Here is a 12,557-nt window from a genome sequence, read left to right on the forward strand (position 1 = left end):
TACATTAAAAAAAACACAAGCAAACTGTTACCAACAAATACATATTTTAGAAAAAGTAAAATCTTTCTCTTTATATTTAATTATCACATTTATATCTCTGATCACTACTGACCTTTCAGAGCCCTTTTTCAGATAAACTTATTGTGATTTTTTTAATTTAATTTACTCATTTAAACCTCTTGCAACTGTAAGTAACTAAAAAGTTTAAGTAAGGAGATGACTGTATGGTGAATTTGTGTTTTCCACAGTTTTAGGAGATTTAATTTTAAATAAGGTCCTTTTCGGTAAACCCAGACCAATTCATCATTTTTAAATTATGTATTAATCAAGTTTCTGTTTGAGTACTGAATTAAAGGGAAATAAGATGTCAGGTTAGTTCTCTTAAAGCTAAGGCTGGTTTCTCTCAAGCAAGGTAATAAAATATGAGGTGATACTAAAAATAATAAGAAAGCAGGGATTAAAAAAGGGCACAGAGAACATTTCTATGAGGCAATTTTCATAGTGTTCCCACCCCAAAAGATATTCGATGGCCTTACTTCTGTGTACTTTTTCCTGCAAAGGTGCAATTATTGTAAATATCACAGAAATATTAAAACATCTGATCTGGTTAAAATCAGCAGAAGACAATGTATTTAAAGTCAAAACACAAAGGAAAAATGTGACTTTCTATAATTTAAACAACAAAAAATTGGGAGAACAGCAATGAAAGCAACAAATCTTCCTGTCTGCTCCTCTGACATGTGAATATCAAATGGGAGGAGATCTTTGGAGTCATACCCGCTAACAAGTAGTGTGTTACCACTTATTTTCTGTTTTCATACTTTATGATGCTGAGGGCTGTCTTTGAACTTACATCCTATTAAACTGACATTAGAAATGAAATCATTTTTAATAACATCCTTTTAAATAAAATATATATTACCTTAGTCTATTCAAGCTTCATAACAAAATACTGCCAACTCTGAGACTTAAACAGTAGAAATTAATTTTTTCTCGGGTTTAGAGGCTGGGAAATCTAATATCAAATTTCCCTAAGGGTTTGGTTTCTGGTGAGAGCTCTCTTCCTGACATGCTGTATCCTCACATTGTAGAGAGAGAGTAAGAGGGGGGACAGGGGAGACAGAAAGAGAGCTATATGATTTCTTCCTTACGACTAAATACAATCACCTCTTATTTACTCCAAAGACAATATAGATTCCACCAGATCAGGGCCCCACCTTTATGATCTAATTGAATTTTAATTACTTCCCTAAGGGTCCTGTCTTCAAATACAATCAAACTGGGAATGAAGGCTTCAACATATAAATTGTGGGGGAACACAATTTAGACCATGCATTTAAAATTTTAAATCCCTAAGAATCATGATCTTTACATAATTCTTCAGCAATTCCCTATTGGCCATATTTTTTGTTTTTTTAATTTATAATATATTAAACAAATATTTAAGTAAATACCATTGAGGATATAGAGAAAAATATAAAACTGACTTACCTGTTTTCTTGGAAGTGATACTGTCATGTTATTTGTGATTAAGAACATGCATTTTGGTGTCCCACAAACATGGGATTGCATTTGTATTTGAAATGCTTGAGGGTGGACATGTTACATAGTTTAGGTAAACCTGCATCCTCATTGTAAAATTGAGAGTGATGATAGTATCTATCCATAGACTCAGTACAAGAGCTCAGTGTGACCCAGCACTGAATGTAATCAGCACTGTTGCAGTGAAGAACCCACTGAATCACTAGTAAGGTTTTAGGTGGCAATGGGGCTCTTCCATAGGTTTATGAAGGAAGTATTCCAAGGATGCATGCATGAGACTGTAATGTGACAAAGTGGATTTTTTTCAGATGGAAACCTGCCCCTGAGTTTCCAGTGTCCCATCTCTGTCCATCCCACTGCAGAAAAAGTCCAATCACATCTTCACATTTTCAGCAAGGGCACAATAAAGACCAATGTGCAGAGTTTCCGCTTCATGTAAAAGCTTAGTCATTTGGAGCCCACCCTTTCTGCTGTGGGCCGACAAGGCTGCTACACCCACGCAGTCACATTTTCCTTGTGTGAGAGCACGTGTGACAGCGGGGAGCGCGTGCAGGTCAAAAGCAAGACAGTTCCTTTGTTTTCCTTGGATTATGTGAGTTTGGGTTTGGGATAGACCAGCTGCTTTTTCTAAAGAAACAATCAACTTCCCAAGCCGTTATGGGCTTTTAATAGGTCCAACCAAATCCTAGTTAGACTGACAGACCCCTAAGGTTAAGCATCTCCTGTGCCCTACAAGAATCCAGCAGTGGAAGGGGGAAGAAGGGGTGTTAGTTTCCTTGGCTTAGCAATGCGATAGTCCCCTGGGTTGTGAAGCTGTAGCTTCCTGGTGAAGCACACAGGCTCGTGCTGCCCAGTCTGTTAAGCTCAATGTCTAATTCCTTTTGCCTCCATTTCTTGTATCTACATCTAGCTAACTACGTATGGGGACAGTGACACCATTTCCGTCATTTTCAAGATTGCTTATGAAGATGGCATACATTGCACTGTGTCATGCTTGTCTAAGTATTAGCCGTTCTTTTTCTCCACACCGCTAGCATTTTTTTCTGTATGTAAATAAAAGGGTGGGCAAAGGTAGGTTTACATTTGTTTTTATGGAAATATATAAGTTAATAAATACCAATGCAACAATAAACTTTGTTTCCCTTTGCATACTCATAATTGTAAACCTGCTATATATCCTGGGATATACACAGGGCCCAGCACAAATAATGATCCTTTTCATTACAAAATATTGTATTAAAAATGATAAGCATGTAATTCTGTAACATAAAATATCATACTCAACCACACCATATGACATTTTAGGTAAAATATTCAAATTAAAACTATAAATAATTATAAATATTTATACCCATATTATTACCCTACCAACCACACTCAAGCAGGCATTATTTCTGCCAGACTCATATATAAAATCAGATTGTCATATCAGTATGAAAACAGTAGTATTAAAATGCTTATGATGGGTAAGAGTGACTAAAAATATTTCATCATTAATTCCTCTTCAATAGAATTTTGTTTAAATCATTCAAAGGAAATAATAATCAATTTTTATTTTTGTCTTTATAGCATCTCATGCTGGTAGTGTATTTCAGAAAAGGCACTGGGGGATCATCTCTCACAGGGAGTCTGTCATATTAGTGCTCACTCTCATTTCCTTCCAAATTATTATGTTGGCGAAGATGGTCTGGGCCTCATTCTTTGCAGAACATAACTCTTAGTCACCTCTTGCTATGGCCACCTCTTATTTACTCTTCCTCTTTGAACTTATTAATTAACAGTTTAACAGATTATGTTTTCCTCCTCTGAGACTGCTCCACATTTATGACAAAGCTCTTTAATCACAGTGTAAAGAACCAGCCCAAACACTGAAACTACAATTGAAGAATCATTGCTTCATCACGGGCTCTGCTGTTCCTACTTAGAATTCAACACTGTATTTCCTTCCCCTGGAGCTGCATCACTGACTGTGGCAGTTTGTTATCTACTCTGACACTGAGCTATGTATCTTCCATGCTAGCACATCTTGCATTTTTGCATCATAAAATTATTTCCCTCTCCAGTTATATTACCCTCCTCTTCTCTTAAATGCGTTTTGTTCTGTGTCTTTTTACACTCCCAGAATTCACTTCATGTTGTTATTAGCATATCCTTAGTTTTAAGCCACTTCCTCTTTCGCTTTTGTATGTTTGAATATTTTCTGTGATGTCAAAGTGCAGAGGTTGGCTTCATCAGATGTCTCTCGCTGAAGGATTTGTTCCCCTAGTTGTTAGTGAACTGTCAGGACACAGTTGTCAGCCCCTTATGGGCTTGGCTGTGTCAGCTGTAAGCAGCTGCCTTTCTTATGGTGTCATGGCCCCCTTGGGTTACCCACAGCCAGTAACTGATCAATACAGGAGTAAAAAGCCCTGACCACTTCAACTCATCCTGGGACTGTACCGTAAGGGCAAATCTAGCTACACAGATTTCATGAGATTGCTGGAGGCTATGATGAGAACTCCATCTCAGTTCAGCTTCTTCCTGTGTTCAAACCTGTTTTCTTCCCTACATTCTATTGTGAACAACCCCAAAGGCACTATTAATGAATATCTCATATGCCACTATTCTAAAATGTATTCATTTAAAAACATAGATACTCACTAAGCATGTATTCTGTAAGTGTTTTTTATTTCTTTGGGGTTCAATTGCAATCTTATGAATTAGTTTAACACTATAATTCAATATTTGAGTTTCAGATCAGAAAGTTGGCTTGTTCAACTTGATAAAATACCACTTTATGTACATAGATGATGAAAATATCAGCTGCATTACTGAGATGATTTGAGGTAAACATGTGTATTATTAGGTGCAATAAATAAGCCTACATACTCAAACCTGTCTATAGCCTAACATTTATTACATTCATACATATGTCAAGAACTAAAGCATGTGTGCATAGGTGCAGTGTGTGTATGTGTGTTTGATGAGTGTGTTATGAACCAATTTTTCCTAATAGCTGGGGCATGGGCAATTTGAACTTATATCTGCCATTTGTAATAAGTTTATCAATTTCAACTCACATTTTTCTATTAAATCTGCTTTTGCCGCTTAATTCACCACTAATGCATTGACTATTAATACAGCTCTTTCATTCCATTTTTCAGGAATTTTAATTTTTTTCTATGCTTCTTGAGATTTAATCACCAACACTGTGAATAACATATGTTTCTCCTTGTCTTTCTCTAGGGTAAACGTTTTAATGTGTGTCGTAGTGCATATAAACTTTCCTCATTGATGCCAAACACATTATAGAAATTAGAATTGTGTCTAGTTCATGTTCCAGTGAATTGAATTAGCTTATCAGCTGAATAGTTACTTATTCATTTGTTTTTGAAGGAAAGCTAAAGGGCTTAAGTGACTACCGACTAAAGGTGAATTTGAGAAAGGCATATGATTTAAGCCTTGGAAGACTACAGAGAACATGTTATGTGTTTAAATGTGGCTCAATTTGTGTGTATGTGTGTGTGATAAATAGTGGTATCTTTTTTTGTCTCTCCATAGTTCACTCTCTGTCACACCAAAGCATTTAGGCTGTTCTGTGTTCAGCATATCTGGGAACTGGTATTTTCAGCATTAAACAGATAAGGGCCAAAGGTAACATTCCAGAAACTTCCATCCCCAGAAGGACAATTAATCTGAATGAAGCCTGCAGATAAGAAAGGAAAGTATTTCAGTGAAAACCAGAATGGATGGATCTGTGACCGAAGACCAGATGAGATGAAGACAATGTCAGGATATTCAGGAACATCTCAACACTGGTGGTGAACATCAAAGTGACTGGGTGAAAGTCATAAGCCTCAGTGTGATGGGCACTCAAAATAGAAATCAAGTTGAATCATTGGGAAAAGGAAGATAAATATATTATTTATTTTGCACACATTAGGTTGAAATTCATACCTATAAAATAGCAAAAGAAAAACATCATTAAATCATAAGATTGTATAATTTTTTAACCTTGTTTCCAATTTGATATGTTGGCTTACTTTTTTTGAAAAGACATGAACCTGACTTCACTTAACAGTATCTGCAGTTTTTACTCTATTACCTAACTTCTTGTTTATTTAGTTACTATGTCTTATATTAAGTATTTATCTTTACTTGAAATGGAGATAATTTAGTGATATTTATTATAAAATTATATTCTCTGGTGTAGTCAGACTTACTCATAGTTTAATCATACTTTCATTTTGTAACTGTTGTGTGAGTTCATTAATCTACCACTTCTACCCTGTTACATTTATTCCCTGAGAATAAACACATCACTTCATAGTATTTTAAAAAATAACTGTAACACTAATGATAATGGCAGTAGTCATATTAATAACAATACTATAGTAATTACAATAAAAATAGCAGCAATAGTATCAAAAAGGAAACAAAACATCTAAACTTTTTGAGCAGGTTTTGTGCTTTTTTCTCATAAATTGTGTTAGAAATTTTCTATAGATTAACACATTTAATATTAATAGCTGCTTGAGAGAGGTAATACACTGTAATAATAAGTAATTTTACCTCATTGCATAAATGAGAAGAAACCTTAGGTTCAAAAGATTAAGCAATTTACTCATGCCAGCCAGATGATGCACGTTGGTGATAATTTCCGCTCACAGCTTGCTTTCCTTGGAAGCACTCATGATGTAAACAGGAGAAATTAGGCGGGCAACAAATAATAACTCTTTCCCAGGTCTTTACAATTGCTCCCAAATTTTAGAAATCAGAAATACCCAAATCACTCCTTGGAAAATGAGTTGCTGCGTTCTTTCGCAGAGTGTCTGATTAAGTGTGACCAGGGTGCTCTAAGAAATTGTGTTTCTAACAAATTCCCTGATGACAATGTTGTTGGTCCAGGGATCACACACTGCAGGTACCACTGTTCTGGAGCAGACATGTGACAGAAACTTATGAAGGTTATAAAATGGCCTTATCGAAGGAAGTGTAGCTACTACTTAGACAAGGGTAAATGATCATCACATTTGAGAATATTATTGGCAACATGTCTCTTCGGGTCTGAAATTTCACCACCAGAAAGTCATTACTTTCCACTCTTGTATTTTCTCTTATTAAAATGAAAATAGTATTTTGACAGGCTTATTATCTATTCATTTCATCCTGACCATTTCAATGGACACAAATGCAATACAGCGATAAATAAATAATGTGTGATGCAGGGTTTTAAGAGTCTTAAAATCTAGAGAATGAAACTAACCTATAAACAGATAATAAAACAACACTTAGAGCTCTTATACAAAAAGACAAAGTATTTATTCATGGTGTAAAAGTAGAGCATAAAAATTCATGTTAGTATTGTATTATGCCAATAATCCTTGAATACATAAGTGTTTTTAATACAATTCCATTAAAAAATCTATTTCCCTTGGATTATACAACAGGGGTTGAAAAGTTGTATAGAACAGTTAATACTTTAGCTTAATGTTGAAATCCAAGAAGGCTGACATAAATCAGATAGAACATAGGATTCAGGTGGTGGAAATGTGGGATGGGGGAAAAGCCCTATAACAAGTGACTGAAGGGGAAGGCAGGTACCAGATTAAGTATAGTCCTGCAATCCAACGGAAGCATTTGGACCTTATCTTCAACACAATCATCAGTGTCTAAATGGTTTCTGAGAGGGTATGAAATATTATCTGTTTTGTGATTTATAATGAATAACCTGATGACAGTTTATAAGGTTTACTGACCAGAAGGCTGATCAATCTTAGCAAAATTTAATTGATCAGTGAAATAATCCTGAGAAAAGATAAGTTTCTCAAAGAGGTGGTAATGTATATATATACACAGAGGGAATTAATTTACAAGACAGAGAAAAAGGTAGATCAACAAAATGTTTTTTGTTAATCCCATTTGACAGGTATTGATCATTAGAGACTAGATTAGGGGTGAACCAGGGTCTGGCGAAGAAATTATATACAGGGTCTGTCCAGAAGTTTTCCAGCCATATAATATGAAAATAAAGACATTTATTAAAGAAGATACAACAAACATTGTACACAGGACAGTGATGCCTCAGTCCCTTCAAGGTAGGCACCTCGGGACCTCACACAGTTCCCCCAGTTGCCATCAGCCATCTCATTGTATTTTCCTAAATCTCATCAATGGTATGAAATCATGTCCCTTTCAAAGGTATGTTAGTTTTAGGGAAAGCCAGATATTGGGGGATGCCAAATCTGGTCTGTAGGGGGGCTGAGCCACCTGGGTGATTTGATGTTTCACCAAAAACACTGCAAGAGACTTGATGCATCAGTGGGTGCATTGTGGTTATGAGGCTGCCAATCACCAGTTGACCATAGCTGAGGTCTTCTAAATCATCTGAATGATTTCCACAGAGGAATGTTCAAGCTTAATGCAGAATTTTATGCAGTTTTGTTGCTCTACTTGCTCAGTCATTTTGAATGCAACGGCCACAGAGCACACATGCTCACTCAACAGCATCTACAAACCTTACTGATTAGTACAGTGAAGTTGTCATTGTCCACTCTCCTTAGCTGCCAAGTTACACATGTCATACAAACTATTCCCATTATTTTAACAATGGCTGGACTGTTTCTGAACATACCTGTGTATATCAGTGCTCTCAAAAGTTTGCATATCAGAATCATCTGGGAATAATCTTTAAGAACTCTGAATCACAGGCCATATTTTTTACAATAGATTTAGAAGCTTTTGGTAGCCACAGTAATCTCCAGGTGAGTCCAACGTGCAGCCCAGTTGGGTATCCACCATTATCATAGAATAAAGTGTCATTCTTAAGTGAGAAACAATCTATAATATTTATAAGGCTGTGTCAAATGCAATGTAGAGAGAAAAAGAACTTGAAAATGTAAGAAAAGAAGTTAAATGATAACTGAATAGTCTAGAGGCAATGAGAGATTTTAAAGAGTATAGGTGGAAATGCTAAACTTGAAAAGTAAGGAGATATGCCTCAACTTCTGAAACTAAAGGAAATGAGATAATAAATGAGCTAGACATACAGATAGCAACAGCTAAAATAACAGGAATGTTCATGCCCAGTAGCTTTACTTCTTTCTATTAAGAGGTGGCTAGGTCATCTGCAATGACAGAGAAAATTGGAATAGTGAGCTTGAAAAAAACTTTCAACTGTGGAATTGCATAACCAGGAATGATTGGCAGTGGGGGGCCAGCTGGTAGAGATTCAAACATTCTTAGTGGGAGAAATAATTTAAAAGGGAGAGAAAATATTCATAAAAAGAAATGCTTGTTTGTTATTGTTTTCTCTAAACATGAACTCTTTTCTTCCTTCTGGAAACATCACTGTTTTTTTAAGTACTACAGTTAAAAAGATATACATTATAAGAGAGCTCTCATATTCTTCTGTGTTTGGTTCTTTTGTTCAAATTGAGAGATCCAACAGTAATTACCTGATCTAACAAACAAATTATAGCTGTTCCCCAAGACTTTTGTAATTTTAAGTAAGAATAAGCATGAATAACTTCTTCTCTGGTGTGCAGACTTCAAATTTTAACACTTGGACTTTCTAAGATCAGTTTCTACACCAATAGAACCGATGGTCTGGAATCAGAGCAGAAAATGGTGGCAATGAAAGAAAAATAGAAAAGAGAATACCAAGGACACGTATTAAAGTATTTCAGCTCCATTTCTAAACTTCTTTTATTGTAGTTATCCAATCTTTCCTTTTAGTTGGAAAATACTATTGTATTTGGTGTCTTTAAAGAAATAATTCCTTTAGTTTCTGATTTTCTAAAAGATAGCTGTCTAACAAAAAGATGTGCACTTCCTACAAAATTATTATGTGAAAACTATATTCCCTAATCCTGTTGCAATAAGTCAGGGCTGTGTCTAGTAGAAGGTAATTGAAAATACAGTGTGCTATTTCCAGGTCAAGAGAATTAGGGAGGATAAATGCCTTTTCCACTCTCTCTTTTTCTTTAAGTCTGAATGAAGAATAATTTGAGACCTCAAAAGAAAATAGCTTAAATCCCTGAAACTTAAGTGTGAAAAAACACACTTGCAACAAATTTTAACGTGATAGAAGAATAGGTCTGAACATGTTAAGCTACAGAAATTGTAGAATTTATTTGCTATAACAGTTAGTGTTACTCTAACTTCCTGAATAATACACTATAAAAATTTGATTTGGACTTAGTATATGATAACAAATGATGCCATGTGTGGTAGTCATTAACTTGTTCACCAAATGTTAATGGACTTTTTGAAACATAACACTCTAACTGGTCTACTTGTGGATAAGTAGTTCTGGCCAAGTGTTGTCAACAGAACTGACATATATTACTTCCCCGGGAAGCTTTTATTTGCATTGTGAAATCAAATTGAGGAATTTTTCTACTGTTCCTTTCCTTTGATGAATGTAATTGCATGCATATTTGATATGTTGAAATTACCAAACATCTCTGTTTCCTTTATTACTATTTTTGTCTCAGTATTTTGTTTTAGAAAGTTTTTCTTGCTATGTCTTCAAATCACTACTCTTTTCTTCTGCAATGTCTAATATGATAATTCCATCCACTGTATTGTCATCTTCAGCATTTTAGCTTTTAGCATAAGACGTTTGATATATGTCTCTTTTTACTTACCACGTCTCTCTAAAAATGTTCCTTCTTTTGTCCAGCAACTTGAGTGTCTAAAATATCATTATAACCATGTTTAATGTCCTTGTCTACTAATTATAGCATTCTAATTCTGTATAAGTTTCAATTGATAGGTTATTTCGATCAGAGAAGCTAAAATAGTATTTCTTTCTCAAATCAGTCATAGTTTAGTAATTTGTTGAACATTCACAGTCAAGAAATCTCTTCATAAAATTGATACACTTTTGAAAAATTATTTTTCCTCACTATCATTCTTTTAAAGTCCAACAGGTTATTTATTGACCTGCGTGAACTCATTGAACCTTCTTAGCCTACTAGTTCACCTTGGATATTGCACCTCTGGCTCTTTAGAGACAATGCTATTACAAAGCTGTGCCTTAGAAACACTGAAGACAAGAATTTCAGCCAAGGTAGGCTAGAAAGGAAAATAGTATTACAAAGTCCAGTATGTCTATCTTTGCTTAATTAACAGCCCACATCTTAAATAATCTATGGTCTGCTTTATGAAATTAACATAGAAGTTTCAACTGTGTCTGGTCACCAACTGTACCATCTGAGTGGTGCCCACTATTGCTTGCTAACTGTAAGATGTCAGTGATGTGAGCAAACAACTTTTCATGTACTAAATCACTTTATTTGGACTGTGAAGAGGATAGGAAGTTTTAAGTGGACTCAATAGGACAAATAAGTTACCTGCTTTGGGCTTTCAATGCTGTAAAACATTGGAAAGACAATGTCAAAGTTAACCATGTATTTCTTTCTTTTGTCTTTATAACTTTATGGTTATGTCTCCATATCACAATTACTTTGAAAACCTCAGTATTGGGTTTCTAATGATGTTCTAATAAAACATCACAAATTTGGTGACTTAAACAACACACATTCATTATTCTGCATTTCTGTAGATTAAAAGTATGACATGGGCCTCATTGGGTTAATTTCATGGTGTTGGCAACTACTGTTATATTCTAATGGCTCTGAAGATAATGTTTGACCATATTTCCAGCTTTTAGAGGCACTCATACTTCCTAGGTCATGGTCAATGTTATTCATCTTCAAAACCAGTGCCATTTACATATTAACATGAATGCATAAGGAAAGTTTTTAATAAGTAAGAAAGATATACCTTTGCTTTGCATTTTTACTCTTCACCGTGACAGATTTTATAAATCCGAAATTTTAGCAGGCTTGATACGCAGGTGAGAATTAATGTTGTGGCCTTAAGTCCAAAATTGTTGGGTGAACAAACAGGCCAGAAATTCAGGCAGTTTTTTATGTTGTAATGTTGAGGAAGAATCTGTTCTTCAATAACATTCAGTCTAAAACTTTCAACCAATTGAATGAGGTCCATTCTCATCATGGAGGGTAATACTTTTGTATAAATGTTATAATGCCCTGGCTGGTGGTGTAGTTCAGTGGATTGAGCACAGGCCTGTGAAGCAAAGGGTCATTGGTTTTATTCCCAGTTAGGGCACATGCCTGGGTTGCAGGCCAGGTCCCCAGTGGAGAATACATGTGAGGCAACCACACACTGATGTTTCTCTCCCTCTCTTTCTCCCTTTCCCTTTTCTCTAAAAATAAATAGATACAATCTTTACAAAAATAAATAAATGTTAATAGCATCTTCAACTACCTTTACAGCAGAATCTAGACAATTTATTAGTAGAAACTGGTCACCATAGCCTAACAAAATCAACAGATAAAGTTAACCATCACATTTACAGAAGTTATTATGGAATAAAAACTTTATTTAAAGTACTCATTATTTTTGTGAACACATTTTAAATTAAATACATTTTTACATCTATTGGTTCAATAATTATCTGTTGAGAATGAAGACTACATTGACATTTACTCTGTAACAGTATAAAGATACATCAGGTGGATGAATAGCTAGATAAATGAAAGAAATATCTGCTAAGCACTAGTTATATACAGATAAATGAGACACTGACCCTGACCTCAAAAATTGTCAAATGAAAAAATATAAATATGCACAGCACAACATTCTTGGTGCTAAAAATATTATTTCAGTAGCATAACTGAAGCTTAAAATGACTGTCCATAATGGCAGCCTAGGATGTGATACTTGAAGGAAAAATCTGACTAGTGGACAAAGTAAAAAAGGGTCAGTACAAGAAGATCATAGAACAAATAGCATTAAGTTTCATTTCCCGTTTAGAGAGTTAGATATTTGGTATATCTCAAATGCAGGACAAGATGTTAGGAAGGTATGAAGCCATGCTGTGAACATCCTTGAATGTCAGACCACATTTTTTTTCCAGGAATTAGAAGCCATTAAAGTAGTGACTGTAAATCAAGTAAACCTATCAGATTTGCTTTTACAGTCTTTAAGCAGGCTACTCCTGT

Source organism: Artibeus jamaicensis, unplaced genomic scaffold (assembly GCF_021234435.1).
Source record: "Artibeus jamaicensis isolate MK-2021 breed Jamaican fruit bat unplaced genomic scaffold, CSHL_Jam_final scaffold_474, whole genome shotgun sequence".
In the NCBI taxonomy this organism is placed as follows: Eukaryota; Metazoa; Chordata; class Mammalia; order Chiroptera; family Phyllostomidae; genus Artibeus; species Artibeus jamaicensis.